The 14,084-nt window shown below is 44.0% G+C and overlaps 2 long non-coding RNA genes across 3 annotated transcripts; both read right to left on the minus strand.

Annotated features, from left to right (window-relative positions):
* Positions 1 to 215: 215 nt before the first annotated feature.
* LOC120401543 lies at positions 216 to 8,730 on the minus strand. Of its 2 annotated transcripts, none has more exons than XR_005596522.1 (4): positions 8,660 to 8,730; positions 1,298 to 1,350; positions 653 to 760; positions 216 to 445 (listed from the first exon to the last, which is right to left on the minus strand). It is a non-coding gene; the product is annotated as an uncharacterized LOC120401543 (long non-coding RNA). The 2 variants fall into 2 exon arrangements; XR_005596523.1 differs by having other exon boundaries at positions 653 to 747; positions 8,660 to 8,702.
* Positions 8,731 to 8,736: 6 nt separating this feature from the next.
* LOC120401544 lies at positions 8,737 to 11,661 on the minus strand. Its single transcript, XR_005596524.1, has 3 exons — positions 11,521 to 11,661; positions 9,301 to 9,349; positions 8,737 to 8,793 (listed from the first exon to the last, which is right to left on the minus strand). It is a non-coding gene; the product is annotated as an uncharacterized LOC120401544 (long non-coding RNA).
* Positions 11,662 to 14,084: the final 2,423 nt, after the last annotated feature.

Here is a 14,084-nt window from a genome sequence, read left to right on the forward strand (position 1 = left end):
TAGGCTATTACACAGCTCTTTGTAAGCAAGCACATTTATTCTTAAAAGTAAAAGCATTACAGAGAAAACATAAAGTAATAAAAAAAGCTACATGCATGTTAATAAGCTTACCCCTGACTCCAACAAGGGCTCTAGATAGCACACAGTCCTTCAAATCCCACCCAGGGATTTTCCTGTGATTACCAACAGTAAGTCAGTTACTTTTTTATATAATTTGTCTTTGAAGCTCTGTCCTCTTGTAACAGGTGGTAGCAGACAAAGGATGAAGCTTCAAAGGCTGAGTCTTTAGGTGGCAGTTTGCAATTCCCTCCTCCCAGGTACATCCTAGGAATTCCACTTCCCAAAAGATTATTTGTGCCTGCTACATTGTTCAACGGTCTTTTGAAGGTCACCGTACTTCTCAGGGATTGCATTAATTCTGTCTTCTGCATTAAGATGTTCCATGCTATCACCCAGTAATACACAAACATTTGCATTTTTAAAACAATAACTTAAAATACTTAAATGTCATTTAAGGAAGTACAACTTCATTTAATATTTTTTTCCAGGCTATGGAAGGAAATAGCTATAACTGTCATGGGGTAATCTATGAAAATGATAACTGTTAACTTTTAAAATTATTTACAATTTTGCTTCTTGATTGTGTATTTACCCTTTGTTTATATCATCACAAGTGTGTCTGCCATTGTCCAGGAGAAGAGCCGTGCCATACAAGTGAAAAGTTCTCTGCTCTTTGGGGTTTACAATCTAGAGAAACAAACTGGAATAATGTGGAATGATACAACACAAGAAAAGAATATAAATACAAAGTGTCATGAAACCGGTGATTCTCTTCCCAGATCATAGCTGACTGTTGTTTAAAGTAGGGTAAAATGTAATTATAATGTGTAATATCCCCCTACCCTAGTGTTTAAAGTAGATATCCTAGACTTGATATATTAATTTTGATTAAATATATGAGCCCATAGAGCCAAAAGTATTAACATAACCCAGGCACTCTCCAGCGTTAACCAGTTTTAAAGAAGGTTTTGTATACAGAGACCTCAGACTGCTTAGTACCATGGCAAACATACCATTACAAATCCTTTTAACTTTTTATTGAAGATACAGAAGCGAAGGGCGAAAAAACAGTGAAAGCATTTCAAATGTGCAGTATTAAATAAGGCTTTCATTTTAACATCTCTTGCTCCCTTTCCCTTTAGCTGGAGAGAGTTTTTAGAAGGAAAAAAAAAACCACCTTTCACAGTCCCTTAGATGGTTATAACTATCCTTTTTAGAGAAATATGAGGTTACTTACAATGGACTGAAGTTTTTGTTGTTGCTGCTGTTGTTAAAGTCCAGCCTTGTTTCCTAGAAGACAAAACAAGACAAACACAAACAGGGAATAAAAAAGAACAACGATGGAACATGCAGCTTTTGTCTCTGAGGTTGACATTAACTGGCAACCTCACTGCTGGAGAAACAGTCATAGAACATGGTTTTGCAAGCTACTCAGGGTACGTCAACACAGTGTTTTGGAGCAATCCTCCCAGCCAACATTGACAGATTTGGCCTAGAAAAACTTATGCTAGTGCTCTAAAAATAGCTGTAGTGACAGCTCTCTGCCAACCCAGGACACAACTTTAAAGTTCTGTCTCTACAGCTATTTTTAGAGCACTAGCATGAAACTCACCAGCCCAAATCTGTTGACTTAGGCTGGGAGGCTCAGTCTAAAATGTTGTGTAGATATATTCTCAGACACCTGACAACCCAGTAGAAGCATAGAGCTGTTTAAGGCATTGCATTTAGGTGCCTCTTTATGGTCACAGGTTCACAGCAATGATGCAAAATATACAATCTTGATAAGCTAAGCCAGATTCTTATAAGGCATAAGGAAAAAGGAGAGAGCTAGGAAAGAGAAGAATTAAGATAGGGAAGAAAAAGGACACTATTTAGGGGGCATTGGGTGGAGTGGGATGACAAAGTCTTACATCCAGGTGGGATTTTGGATTCAGCTTGAACCCGTAGAGGTAGCAATGTCATCTGGCTCCCTCTCTCTCTGGCCCAGTCTGGTCAGGACCTCTTTTGGGAGTATGATAAGAAAGGCCAATTGTTGTCATACTGGATTCCAGAGTCCCAGGAGATGGTGGAGGTGGGAAACATGGTGGAGCTTGCCTCTTTAGTCAGCCACAATCACTACTGCCAATAACCAGCTTTTTGAGAACCATGATAGGGTCGAACCATTATTTTGTCCATCAGTTAGGACTAATTTTTGACACTCCCACTTTGATTCATTGATTGTTGATGTCACGCTGTTTTTGTTTACCAGTCATGATCTTAATACATTCCTAGAATTATACCAGCAGGCCTTTTTTGTTTGGACTAAGTCAATCTGTATTGCTTTTGCACCTTTCCCATCAAAATTTGTTGTTTTAGGTTATTCTGACTTTTCACTCACTTCTTTGTGAGTGAGTTGCATTCACAATTAGGGCAAAATTGCAAGTCCAGTTATCACAATAGTTATCTTAATTCACTCCCAAATACTCTAAAATTTGCTAAGAATAAACACGAAAGGAGGTCAAATTTATGAATTTGCCAGAGTGTCAGATTTTAAAGCTGAAATCTAAAAAGGTTTGCAATATATAATAGGATCCAATATGATAACCCATTTTTATTGAGTCCAGGGAACATTAGCTTACTAGTTTAACACTTGGTTCTTTTCATGTCAAGTTTTAATTTGAACAGTATCTCTTGAAGCATAACACTTGCTTATTCTTAACCAACCAACTATGTATTAATTCAACCAGAACTACATTAATATATAATCAATAGTTCACCACTCAAATGTGGACACAACCAATTTGTGTACTATGCACTTACAATAGAGTCTTGAAAACAATTATCACAGACTATAATTGAGGCTCAAAAGTTATATCAAGGAACAATGCAAATTACTAATATATCTTATTACTTTTACTTATGATCAGCAATTTTTGATTCTTTAGTACCTAGCACATTTTTCATGTTTCTGAGGCTGCACTTGTCTTTAAAGCATTTTAAAGACAATTTTGGGGTGACTTTGACTAGATTGACCCGAAAGGGATAAGTTGAGAATATTAAGAGCAATTGCCTAAAACAATTCTTTTCAATCTCTCTTAGGTCAATTTTCTTTATAAAGGCATTATAATCTTAAATATGGTTCCTGAAGGTCTCACTGAGTGTAGACTCAGAGAGATAACATACAGGTATTTATATTAAAGAATATGAGGAAATACAATCTTTTAAATAAAATTCTACCCCTTACTTTTTCCTCTTAAACCTGGAGTTGGGGAGAGTCCTTTCTGCATAGTTGGTCCTGGCATTGGTCGCACTTTTTCAGGTACTTATTGGGTTCAGTCAACTCTCTTGAGCACATGGTGACTTCGCTTTATATATGCTAGTTTCAGGGCTTGTAGGATGGTGCCACCTTCTTATTCTCATTGGGCATGTGCCAACTGGATGCTCAGATTTCATCTGAATTTCTCTGATGCTTCTATTGGTATCCAGTATATGGCAATGATATAAAACACATTTCTTTAGCCCTTTTTGGATACTTTTATAGGATACTTTTTAAGTTTGATTCATTTCTGTATTTCATTATTAGCACATACTATCCATTGGGATTCCCCATTTCAAGCAATTTCTTTAAGTATCCCAAAATTATATCCTGGTTTATATCTTAACATTTCTTCTTCATTGTGCCAGACAATTCCTACTACTTCTAGAATGCAACAATTATTTACACTGAAAACCAACAAAATCTTTATCTTCTAAATATAGGGGACATATTCTATACATTCTTTCATTGTTCATAAGCATATAGAAGGAAGACGATCTGACTCACAAAGTAAACAAATTTGCAGATCCAAATTTGGGGTGAAAGATTACATGGAATATGTAATTTACAAGGAAAACAAAATATGGTTTATACTTTGGGGTAAAAACACTTTGCATAAGAAAACAGGGTGTCGTAATAGCTTGGTAACTTAGGCCTGGTCTACACTACGCGTTTATACCGAATTTAGCAGCGTTAAACCGATTTTACGCTGCACCCGTCCACACAACGAAGCCCTTTATATCGATATAAAGGGCTCTTAATACTGATATCTGTACTCCTCCCCAACGAGGGGAGTAGCGCTCAAATCGGTATTGCCATGTTGGATTAGGGTTAGTGTGGCTGCAAATCGACGGTATTGGCCTCCGGGAGCTATCCCACATTGCACCATTGTGACCGCTCTGGAAAGCCATCTGAATTCAGATGCACTGGCCGGGTAGACAGGAAAAGCCCCGTGAACTTTTGAATTTCATTTCCTGTTTGGCCAGCGTGGAGAGCTCATCAGCACAAGTGACCATGCAGAGCTCATCAGCACGGGTAACAATGCAGTCTCCTGAGAATCGAAAAAGAGCTCCAGCATGGACCGCACGGGAGGTACTGGATCTGATCACTGTATGGGGAGAGGATTCTGTGCTAACAGAACTTCGTTCCAAAAGACGAAATGAAAAAACATTTGAAAAAATTTCCAAGGCCATGATGCAGAGAGGCCACACCAGGGACTCAGTACAGTGCCGTGTGAAAATTAAAGAGCTCAGACAAGCCTACCAAAAAACCAAAGAAGCAAACGGAAGGTCCGGGGCAGGGCCGAAAACATGCCGCTTCTATGATGAGCTGCATGCAATTCTAGGGGGGTCCGCCACCACTACCCCACCCTTTCCGTGGATTCCGAGGTGGGGGTGGTAATCGCAGCCATGGCTGAGGATTCTGCGGATAGGGAAGATGAGGAGGAAGAGGAGGACGAGCTTGTAGAGAGCACACAGCACTCTGTTCTCCCCAACAGCCAGGAGCTTTTTCTCACCCTGACGGAATTACCCTCCCAGACCTCCAAGCAACTATCCCAGACAATGAAGCCATGGAAGGGACCTCTGGTGAGTGTACCTAGTAAATATAAGACATGGTTTAAAAGCAAGCATTTTTTAATGATTAATTTGGCCTGAGGACTTGGGATGCATTCGCGGCCAGTACAGTTACTGGAAAAGTCTGTTAACATGTCTGGGGATGGAGCAGAAATCCACCAGGGACATCTCCATGAAGCTCTCCTGGAGGTACTCCAAAAGCCTTTGCAGAAGGTTTCTGGGCAGTGCTGCTTTATTCCGTCCTCCATGGTAGGACACTTGACCACGCCATGCATGTCGCAAGTAATCTGGTATCATTGCATGACAAAGCCTAGCTGCGTATGGTCCCGGTGATTGCTGGCATTCAAGCAACATCCGTTCTTTATCTCGCTGTGTTATCCTCAGGAGAGCGATATCGTTCATGGAAACCTGGTTGAAATTCAGGAATTTAAGTAAGGGAACAGAGATGGCCATTCCTACTGGGCTGTTTGCCTGTTGCTTAAAAGAAATCCTTCCCTGCAGGTAGCCAAGCGGGGGGAAGGGGAGGGCATGATTGGCGCTGCGCTGTTCCGTGTTTGGCTAGCAGGGATCTTTCCTGCTACCAGCCACATGGTTCGGGGGTGGTGGTGGAAAGGGGGATGTTTAGCAGTGATCTTCCATGATACCAGCCACGGGGTGGTTTCTGCTGCTGCACGTTAACAGGAAAGAAGCAGCTCTCAATGGGCTTTGCTTGCTATTTGGGAAAGGAGGGCGCTGGATAGATGAAGGCTGCAGAAGACGAAAGACAATGGCTTACCATGGTTGCATGCAAGCAGAATTCTGATGCCCGGACCTGCGTCTGTGATCTGTAACACCAAAGCCGCAGGCACTCAATATTAAGAAGCAAAATGTGACCTTGTAGTGAAAACACATGTGCTATGTAAGGTGAATAGTGTTGTTCACCGTGAAAGAGTATGACCATTGTTCTCTAAAATGTATCTTTTTAAATACTTCTCTCCCTTTTTTCCCTCCCTCATGCAGCTGCAAATTTTTCAAGCATCCCTACTCCATCCCGAAGGCTATCTCAGATAAGGCGGCGGAAAAAAAAGACGCGAGAAGAAATGTTTTCGGAAATCATGGAAGTGACCCGCAATGAAAGAGCGCATCTGAATGAGTGGAAGGACGTGGTAGCAAAGTACAGGAAAGATGCCAGTGACCGTGAGGACAGGAAGGACGCTCGAGATGAGAGGAGAGATGCTCGAGATGAGAGGTGGTGGCAGGAAGATCAGCAGTGGCGGGATGCAACTCTGGGGCTGCTGCGTGATCAAACTGACATGCGTATGGTGGAGCTTCAGGAATAGCAGCAGGATCACAGAGTGCTGCTGCAGCCCCTGTATAACCACCCTCCCCCCTCACCATGTTCCTTAGCCTCCTCACCCGCCAGACAAGTAAGAAATCGTGGGGGGTAGGCTCCGTGCACCCGCCCACTCCACCCCAGTGGACAGCCCAACCAAAAGGCTCTCATTATTATGAAATTATGAAATTTTTATAGTGGCCTTTTACTTCCCTACTATTCTCCTCCGAAACCTCACCCAGGCTACCTTGTCAGTTCTCTCCCTCTTTTTATAATTAAGTAATAAAGAATACATGATTTTTAAACGAGAGTGACTTTATTTCCTTAGAAAGCAAGATGTGATCGAAGGGGGTGGTGGTGGCTTACAGTGAATGAGTCAATCAAGGTGGGGAGGGTTTCATCAAGGAGAAAGAAACACAGTCACACTGTACCCTGGCAAGTGATGAAACTGGTTTTCAAAGCTTCTCTAATGCGCACTGCTTCCTGATGTGCTCTTCTAACCTCCCTGGTGTCTGGCTGTGCGTAATCAGCGGCCAGGTGATTTGCCTCAGCCTCCCACCCTGCCATAAAGGTCTTTCCCTTACTCTCACAGAGATTGTGGAGCACACAGCAAGCAGCAATAACAATGGGGACATTGGTTTGGCTGAGGTCTGAGTGAGTCAGTAATGTGTGCCAGCGCGCCTTTAAATGGCCAAATGCACATTCTACCACCATTCTGCACTTGCTCAGCCTGTAGTTGAACAGCTCCTGACTACTGTCCAGGCTGCCTGTGTATGGCTTCATGAGCCATGGCATCAAGGGGTTGGCTGGGTCCCCCAGGATAACGACAGGCATTTCAACATCCCCAACTGTTATTTTCTGGTCTGGGACGTAATTCCCTTGCTGCAGCCATTTAAACAGAGTAGTGTTCCTGAAGATGCGAGCGTCATGAACCCTTCCTGGCCATCCCACATGGATGTTGGTGAAACGTCCCTTGTGATCCACCAGTGCTTGCAGCACCACTGAAAAGTACCCCTTGCGGTTTATGTAGTGGGTGCCCTGGTGCTCTGGAGCCAAGATAGGGATATGGGTTCCATCTATCGCCCCCCCACAGTTAGGGAATCCCATTGCAGCAAAGCCATCCGCTATGACCTGCACATTTCCCAGAGTCACTACCTTTCGTAGCAGCAGCTTAGTGATTGCTTTGGCTACTTGCATCACAGCAGCCCCCACAGTAGATTTGCCCACTCCAAATTGATTCCTGACTGACCGGTAGCTGTCTGGCATTGCAAGCTTCCAGAGGGCTATTGCCACTCGCTTCTCAACTGTGAGGGCTGCTCTCATCTTTGTATTCTGGCGCTTCAGGGCAGGGGAAAGCAAGTCACAAAGTTCCATGAAAGTGCCCTTCTGCATGCGAAAGTTTCGCGGCCACTGCGAATCGTCCTGCAAAACTATGCGGTCCCACCAGTCTGTGCTTGTTTCCCGGGCCCAAAATTGGCGTTCAATGGCTAGAACCTGCCCCATTACCAGCAGGATCTCCAAAGCGCAGGGGCCCGCAGTTTGACAGAATTCTGCATCCATATCCTCATCACTCTCGTCGCCGCGCTGCCGTAGCCGCCTCCTCGCCTGGCTTTGCAGGCCCCGGTTCAGCATTGAGTGCACGAGACTGTACGAGGTTTTTAAAACGTCCATGATTGCTGTCTTGAGCTGAGCAGGGTCCATGCTTGCTGTGCTATGGCGTCTGCACAGTTCACCCAGGAAAAAAGGCGCGAAACTGTTGGCTGCTGCTGCTGCTGCTTTCATGGAGGGAGGGGTGAGGCTGTACCCAGAAGCACCCGCGACAATGTTTTTTGCCCCATCAGGCACTGGGATCTCAACCCAGAATTCCAATGGGCTGGGGAGACTGCGGGAACTATGGGATAGCTATGAGATAGCTACTCACAGTGCAACGCTCTGGAAATCGACGCTAGCCTCGGTACATGGACGCACACCGCCGAATTAATGTGCTTAGTGTGGCCGCATGCACTCGACTTTATACAATCTGTTTTAAAAAAACGGTTTATGTAAAATCGGAATAATCCTGTAGTGTAGACGTACCCTTAGAGTACTTTTTAAGATAGATTTGGAGGAAGAAAGAGGTTTTATACATATGCAAATTATGAGAGATTCTTGCCTAGATGATTAACAATACTCTAGTCAATATTTTAGTATTTTAGTTTCTCTTCTTAGGGAAAGGAACCCGTGAACTTGGGTGATCAGTGGGTCCTTAGACAAAGTGTTTCATATGAAGTCAACCATTTTCTTATTGTCTTCATAGGTAGCTCCTATTTGGAATAAACAGAGATAGCTTTTCTCATTTTTGAGGGCCAGAGGCATCATTAATCATTCAAAGCATATCTGACTCATATATCCCTTATAAAGCCCTGGGATCTTACTTACATGAGCCCTGATCCTGCAAGTTGTTCTGTGCATGTGTATCCCTGCACCTGAATACAACAGTATTGACTTCTCTGGGGCTCTGTGCAGGAGAACGTCGTATATTATCAGGTCTTAAGTTTCTACCTTTAGCCTTCCTGTTCTCAGAGGTGAAAGAACAAAAATAATACAGTAGCTTTTAGGCTTTCAGATATTTAAAAAAAAAATCAGTAAAGGCATCAAAAACTACTTGAAAGCACAGCATAGAGGACTGGAGTAGAACCTAGATAGATTAGTGACATTTACTTTAGCTCTTAACTTTTTTCTAGTCTTTGTCTCAAAATCTCTGATTCCACATAAAAGTGGTTATTGTATCTTTATACAGTAATAACATGAACAAATACATGGGTTCAGTTAGGTGTCATAACCATGAACTATACACAGACATTCAAGGCCTAACTACATGCTACAACTCTGGATTGTTCCTGAAACAGAACACAGTAGGTGCCACTAGACAGTGCACAACTATTTAAAGGGATACTACCCAATTCCTATATATCAGTGGTTCTCATCAGGGGTCTGCAAACTGGTTTCAGAGGATTCACCAAAATAAACCAGGCTTCAGCCCCAGGTAGTGGGACTTGGGCTTCAGCTCCATGACTCACCTGAGCAGGCCATCAAGCCTGTGGGTCAGCATCAGGAAAAAGTTTCACACTGAGGAAGTAAAACAAAAATAATCTTCATTTTTTTGTACCTGTATTATCCTTCTCTTTTCATATTAAATATGTGTGGGTGTTTAACTGTATAACTATTAACTTAATAGGAGATATATGTTCCATTCCATGCATCCGAAGAAGTGGGCTGTAGCCCACGAAAGCTTATGCTCAAATAAATTTGTTAGTCTCTAAGGTGCCACAAGTACTCCTGTTCTTTTTGCGGATACAGACAAACACGGCTGCTACTCTGAAATCTGGAAAACCAAAGATCATAGCTCACTAAAGGCCAGTTTTGTTCTGTGAGGTTGCACTGAGTGAAGCTTCAAGGAAGTGCAGGAGTTGATCTTATAAACTCTGCAAGATGGAAGTTGTGACGAATGGATTAATTGAGTTTAGGAATTGCACACGACTAAAGCTCCTGGCAGCCTGCTCTTTGCCTGAATTGGCTCACCTTGGGGAAGGACAATACCCTTCTACATCTGACAGCCCTATGTTCTCCTCTATTGTGTTAGGCCTACTTACCTACATACTACATGTTACAGCTTTAACTGGTTTCTAAAACTTGGAACATAGTGAGCACCACTAGCTGACTCTCTATTTAATGTGTTGTAGCTGTGTTGGTCCCAGGATACTAGAGAGACAAGGTGGGTAATATCTTGTAATCAGGGACGGCTGTACCTTTTTTGCTGCCCCAAGCAGCAAAGCAAAGCACAAAAAAAAAAAATAAATAAGCGGCCACAGCAGTGCCACCGAAGAAGAAGAAATGAAAAAGCTGCCGCCGAACTGCGGCCGAAGAAGAAACAAAGAAAGAGTTGCCACCGAAGTGCCGCTGAAGAAGGAAAAATGAAAAAGCTGCCGCCAAAGAAGGGCAGAGGGGGAGGAACGGAATGCCGCCCCAAGAATTGACAGAGTGCCGCCCCTTCAGATTTGCCGCCCCAGGCACTTGCTTCCTTAGCTGGTGCCTAGAGCCAGCCCTGCTTGTAATGAACCAACTTCTCTGGTGAAAGAGACAAGCTTTCTTGCTTGCACAGAGTTTGTCTTCAGTTCTGAAGCTTGTCTCACAACAGAAGTTGGTCCAATAAAAGATACATTATCTCACTCACTTTGTCTCACTCTTTAAAGGCACGTACAATACCTATATGTTACAGTGGAGTGCTAGATAGTATAACCAACCTTCCTCTGTAATAAAGAAGTGTAAAGTGGAACAGAATAGTTGTGTATGGTCTCAATTTCCACTTCCTCATAAGAATCACTGACTTAATTATAAAGAAATAAAGGCACACTGTTTACAGACAGAAGTGCATGATGAAAATTCCAAAGAGCCCCCAAATGACTTTCAGCTGGAGAATGGGCTGGGAAAAGGCCCTGTATACTGAGCAGGACGTTGGACTAATTTTTTGTTAAATTTTACAGGGCAGCTGACTAGGTGGTTCCATGTTAGTTCCTCCTACCATTCTTTGCTGTTGCTGCCACTGTTTTGGGCTCTATACCACTTTCTAGTATAGGTCTATGAAAGAGAAAGCTGGGTGAGATAATATTTTTATTGGACCAACTTCTGTTGGTGTCTATCTCTCACCATTACTCTTTTGATTGCTGCGACCTAAGATGTCCTGGAATAAACCAGAAGTAGTGAGTGTGGGCTCCCCTTTCACTCAGTTGTAGCACTCGTAAGAGAATGTCTGGATGTGGCAGGTCGGGCACCATAGCACTCCTTTGTGGCAGGGGTAGGGTGTGGTGTCAACATCTCACCACTCTCGAGTCACTACGTCCACCTGTCTGCGGGCAGTCAGTGACGGCCTCTTGGCCTTCCTCTCCACTGTCAGCCCTGTCAGGTGTGGTAGCATGGCCTAGTGGTCAGAGTCCATATAAACCCCCTTACAAGCAGGGCAGCACAGCTTAGTGGCCAGAGTCCATATACACCCCCGCTATGGGCAGGGTAGCTCAACCTAGCGGGCAGAGTCTATCCAAGATCCCTCCTGGTTCGGGGGTGAGGGGGTAGGGGGACTCGGGCCTGCCCTCTCCACCAAGCCCTGACCCAGGGCCCTGTTAGTGGCAAGCTCTCCTTGCCCCTCACTTGGCAGGGATCCACCCACAACACGCCAAGCGTCACCACAGCTCTAACACTGTTTGTCTCTATAGATCCCCTGGCTCACTTCCTAACATGAATACCAGTTCATCTGGATCAGGGGGGTCTTCTGGTCTGTTTCTCCCTGTGACTTCCTCTGTCGGGGTCCCAGGTAGTGCCTCGGCTTGGCTGACTCCTGGATCCTGGCACGCAAGCTCTCTCTCTTCAGGAGCCAGCAGCATGTGTCCTTCTTCTCCAAAGGTCAGCACAGAGTGAGCTGATCTGCAGGCTTTTATATCTGTTCTCCAGTTGGAGCATGCCCAGCAGAGCTTCCGGGGTGGGGCTTCCTCTGCTAGGAAGGAAGGGTTAACCCCTGCTGTACCAGTGCGGGGCTACTCTGCCTCATCACACTGGGTTAGATTTACCTATGCTCTGATGAGAGGGTAAAAAAGGGACAGCTCTCATTACACAGGTGCAGAGTTGTTTGCTCTGAAAGGACTAAGCAGCAATGCAGATTGAACAAGCTGTACTTGTTTTTTTGTCACTAAGTTTAATAAAGGCCTAAATGGTCTGAGAATGTAACATTTGGCGATCACAGGCAGGAGAGGCTGAATTGCAATGATCTGATCTTGCTGAGAGGGGAACTTACCTAGAAGATGCTGCAAATGGTTCCAAGAAAAACCGCCAGGAACAACTTAATTATTTGCAAGCACTATGGCTAGGAGAGAGTTAGAGGATCTGCACATGGGGTAGGAGGACTTTTATGCCAGCCAAAGGATGAGAATTTAAGAGAAGTTTGTGACTCTCTGAGTATTCATGAGTCAAAGTGAAACTGCAGCAAAAAGCCATTTTGCTTTAATTAGATATCTAATGAGTCACTTAAATGAGCAGGTAGAGTTGGAAGATCAGGGACTGTCTGCATTGCTGGCATTAAAAAAAAAGACTTTATACCTCATTGATACAGCAAAAGAGGAGGAAACGGAAACAACTGAAGTAGAAACAATTCAGAAATAGTATGCAGAAATAGTAAAGTTGCTTGAAATACTGTTCAGGAAAGCAAATAGAAATTAGAAGTCAAGCTCCTGTAGAAAACCTGCAGCACTGAAAACAAAACCAATTATATATAAAGACTTTAAAATAACAGGATAGGGAATTCTCTACAAAAAAAATCAGATTACTAGGGCTTCCAGGTGCCCAGTTTTCAACCAGAACATCGGTCAAAAATGGGATCTGACAGTGTCTGGTCAGATGTACTGACCAGATACCAAATGTCCAGTTACCGTGGGTGGGGTGTGGGGAGTGGAGGGAATTGCACTCTTTAAATATATCAGAGGGATAAATACCAGGGAAGGAGAGGAATTATTTCAGCTCAGTGCTAATGTGGACACGAGGACAAACGGATATAAATTGTCAGTCAGGAAATTTAGGCTTGAAATTAGACGAAGGTTTCTAACCATCAGAGGAGTGCAATTCTGGAACAGCCTACCGAGGGAAACAGTGGGGGCGAAGGACCTCCATGACTTTAAGATTAAGCTGGATAAGTTTATGGAGGGGATGGTATGATAGGATAACGGGTTTAGTCAATAGGTCAATAACGTGCCACACTGGTAATTAGTACAAAGGATCAATGTTGGGATATTGTTAGCCTTTTCCAGAGGGTCTGGCTGGAGAGTCTTGCCCACATGCTCGGGGTTCAGCTGATCGCCATATTTGGGGTCGGGAAGGAATTTTCCTCCAGGGTAGATTGGCAGTGGCCCTGGAGGTTTTTCGCCTTCCTCCGAAGCATGGGGCAGGGGTCGCTTGCTGGTGGATTATCTGCTACTTGAAGTCTTTAAATCATGATTTGGAGCATTCAACAGCAGAGTCAAGGGAGAGAATTAGTTCAGGAGTGGGTGGATCGGCTTATGTGGCCTGCATCTTGCAGGAGGTCAGACTAGATGATCATAATGGTCCCTTCTGATCTTGAATTCTATGATTCTATGATTCTATGATTTAAGGTGCCAGGTCATCAACCCGCACCATCCCCTGCTCAGCCAGGATCAGTGCTGCTAGGTCATCAGCCCCCGCCAGCCCTTGTATCGCCTATGCAGCAGGCTCTGTGTCAGGCTGCAGCTCCCAGTTCAGCCCTGGAGAAGAAGGAGCCCAGCAGGGGGAGAGGAAGAAAGGTGGAAAGGATCCAGCAGGGAGACATGAGGGAGAGGGAAGGGGAAGAGCAGTGAGCAATGGGGATTGGAGGAGGGTGGGAGCAGAGGAGTGAGTGAGAAAAGGGCCTTGGGGGCAGAGGAGGGGCAGGGGTGTCTGGTTTTAAGCAAGTAGTGAATTGGGAATCCTAGGTTAAGCCTATCCAGTTTGGCTTATCAATTTAAAAGTGGTATTCAAAGGGGCTACACTGAGACTGAGGTAATGGAATAGGTAATAAGGGGCTACTTGGGGGCTAGGGAAGGTGAAAAACAAGCTGAGCTTACCAAAATCGAGGAGCATCTTAAGGTCCTATTATTGGAAAAAGATGCAACTGAACTTCACATGTTGCTATCAAATGCAGTGCAAAATCCAAAAGAGAAACCTCAGGGTTTCCTAGTCAAAACACTTGATTTGAGACATAGTATTGTTTGCTTCACAAGAAGTTGACTCTGACCTAGGATATAACCCTGTCCTTGTACAAAACATG

The sequence above is a fragment of the Mauremys reevesii genome, linkage group 3, assembly GCF_016161935.1.
Source record: "Mauremys reevesii isolate NIE-2019 linkage group 3, ASM1616193v1, whole genome shotgun sequence".
Lineage (NCBI taxonomy): Eukaryota > Metazoa > Chordata > Testudines > Geoemydidae > Mauremys > Mauremys reevesii.